This window comes from Zalophus californianus, chromosome 13, assembly GCF_009762305.2.
Source record: "Zalophus californianus isolate mZalCal1 chromosome 13, mZalCal1.pri.v2, whole genome shotgun sequence".
NCBI lineage: Eukaryota > Metazoa > Chordata > Mammalia > Carnivora > Otariidae > Zalophus > Zalophus californianus.
In genome coordinates, this window is record NC_045607.1 from 31309050 (window position 1) to 31312338 (window position 3289).

Below are 3289 nucleotides of genomic sequence, written 5' to 3' on the forward strand. Positions count from 1 at the left end.
GAGCAGGGAGCCCGATGCGGGACTCGATCCCGGGACTCCAGGATCATGACCTGAGCCGAAGGCAGTCGCTCAACCAACTGAGCCACCCAGGCGCCCCACATTAAATTTTTTTTAATGTTGTGAACTCTGTCTATATTTTTCTTCAATGACTTTTAGGTTTCCTATCTTTTCAAAGAAAGTCTCCTCAAACCCTAAATTATACATGTACTGAATTTTTTCCAATGCTTCTGTTATTTAGTTGTTTAAAATTTTTATAAAGTTGTAGTTCTGATTATTTTTATTTATTTATTTATTTTTTTGGTGTAGTTCTGATTATTAAGCAATCCTTTCTTGCTTCAAACTCACCCCTCTATATTCTGTTCTGTGTCTCTGCATCTGGGACCCTGCAAACCATGTTTGTACTCTGCTAGCCAGATCCCTGCTAGGCTCTGACAGGAAGGCAGGACTAGGAGACTGGAAGAATAAAGGAGGAAGAAGGAAGAAGAAAGATAGAGTCCATAGCACTGCAGCAATGAGTCTTAACCCAGGGGCAACTTCTGGAGCACTATTCCAGTTTGCAGTTTTTCCAATACTTACACAGGCAGCCCTGTTGCACCACCTCAGAGACAGCAGCCAGTTGGTACCCCCCAACTCTCTGGAGGTATTACCTCCAGCTCTGAGGACCCCATCTATAACCTTCTAAATTTTACTCATCCCCACTCCTTCCTTTGCTTTCCCAGCCCTTGGGAAAGTGGCTGTTTCCTGCAGTTATTCCTTTGTGCTATCTCAGATCCTTTCTGTCTTTTTTTTTTTCCTTGAGTACATGGTTAACAATTCTTTCTATTAAATTCTCTCTATAAAAATAGCTGGCATGGTTTCTGTTTCCTGACTGGACCCCAAATGTGACTGTCGAATATTTCAATCTTTTCCTTTAGATTTTTCGCATGCCAAGGTTTTGATGTTAGGAATTTTATCGAGGCCAATTTTCTTCTTCTTTAAAATGGCTCACCAATTGTTCTAACAGCATTTATTACCTGACCTATCTTTTTCCTATTGGTTTTGTTTAAGATATTTTTTGACAGGGGCACCTGGGTGGCTCAGTCGTTAAGCATCTGTCTTCGGCTCAGGTCATACGGTCCCAGGGTCCTGGGATCGAGCCCCACATTGGGCTCCCTGCTCAGCGGGAGTCTGCTTCTCCCTCTCCCACTCCCTCTGCTTGTGTTCCTTCTCTGACTGTGTCTCCCTCTGTCAAATAAATAAATACAATCTTTAAAAAAAATATATATTTTTTGACATAGAACTTTAAAATTTTTATGTAGTTCAAACTTACCAATTCAACCCTCATGATTTCTCTTCTTTGTTCTTATGCTTTGAAAAAGTCCTTTCCTTGTAGGTCAGAAGAATAATCATGCTTATTTTCTTCCTGTGTTCTTGTATCATATTATAGCACCTCATTTAGTTTTCAAAGTTTAAAAAATTGAGACCCACCATAAGAATGTATTTTGTTTTGTCAATGAGTATACATGTTTACATAAATTTGAAACAAAAATTTCATGAAATCATATTTGTGGCAGAGGTTTTTATTACTTACAAAAAATCTCTTATATTTCTTTTTTTTTTTTTAAAGATTTTTTTTATTTATTTGACAGAGAGAGAATGAGGGATAGAGAGCACAAGAGGGAAGAGGGTCAGAGGGAGAAGCAGACTCCCTGCTGAGCAGGGAGCCCGATGTGGGACTCGATCCCGGGACTCCAGGATCATGACCTGAGCCGAAGGCAGTCGCTTAACCAACTGAGCCACCCAGGCACCCCCTCTTATATTTCTTAGTTCCTATACAGTTAGTTAGATACAGTCTGAGTTCTCCCAGAAGGACAGATGTAAGCAGAAATGCTATATGTAACTTCTAAGAAGTCTCCTCAAATGGAGAGACCATGTCTTCTCCTTCCTTTTATTTGCTGACTAAAATGTGGGTGTGATGGCTGGAACTAGAACAGCCATCTTGAACTATGAGGTGACCTTGGGAATGGAGCAACAACAGAGAAGCATCTTGGATGTGTGAGAACTTCCTGGAGCAGACACCTCATGCCTAGCCTGCCTATATCTTGATTTTCATGTGAGGAATTAACTTCTTGACTTTAATGTGAGAAACTAATTTATTTTTGTGTGTTTTACTGTTACTCCTAGCCAAATTTAATTCTTGCAAATACATCTTCTGTAGTTTATACTTCTATAAACAAAATGTGAGAGGGCTAGCTTCAACTTTTGAATTTTGATAATCTTAATAAGTAAGAAAAATCATCTTTTTTTTTTTTTTTACCCTCACACAAGTCCTTTATTGACTACAATGGCAGATTGACATGTACATAAAACACTGTGACAGAGGTGACAGCCTCAGGCCACGGGCAGCTACGAGTACCCTCCATAATGTTTTATGATCTCCGAAATTGTTTGGGAAATCAGTGATCCAGTGACAAAAAAAATGATGAACGTGATGGTCAGAAGGAGGCCCTAGACCAGGGCCCAGATGTTCAGGCACTTGGCGGTGGAGGCATAAGTCTGGGCCCCAGTCATGTCACCCACCATCTTCCGGTCCCTAGACTTCATGGAGTAGGCGAAGGCCACGAAGCCCAGGCAGCACCAGTTCACGAAGATGGTGTTGAACAGGGACCAGACGATGTGGTCGGGCACGGCTGTCTCACTACAGATGTTGATCACAGTGGTCGTCACGGGAGCCGAGCTCTGGGGCGCCCCGAGTACAGCCACCTTGTGCCCCTCCTTGAGCATCTCACAGGTGGGGGGGGGGGCGGAACGCCGTTGTGGGCGCCCAGGAAGAAGTGCTGGGAGTTGTGGTTCATGGTGGGAGATGGAGCACCTGTGGTGTGGATGTGGATGCCAGACAAATAAATATCAAATAAATAAATAAAATCTTAAAAAAAAAAGAAAAATAATCCTTTACTTGTGATATGAGTTGCAAATGTTTCCAAATTTGTTATTTGCCTTTTGACTTTACTTTTTATTTCCTCTTTTCTTTTGGTTATGCAGAAGATTTTTGAAAGTTTTGGGAAAAGCCCATAATTAAATTTTTAAAACTTTTCCCTCTGGTATTTAGATTTTAAGTTCTAGTACAGGGTCAAAATCATAAAATAAAATAATTTTGTTTTCTGAGACTTTTATGGATTTGCTTTTTAAATATACATCACCAAATATATCTAAATTATGAGCGCAACTTTATCTTTTTCCAAATGGCTCCCTATTTGTGCAAATCATTTATCTTTATACTATTGATAGGAGATATTGACTTTATAAATGT

General features: G+C 40.3%; 1 pseudogene; it reads right to left on the reverse strand.

Annotated features, from left to right (window-relative positions):
- Positions 1 to 2385: 2385 nt before the first annotated feature.
- Positions 2386 to 2834, reverse strand: LOC113934351 (annotated as a pseudogene).
- Between the last annotated feature and the right edge of the window lie 455 nt (positions 2835 to 3289).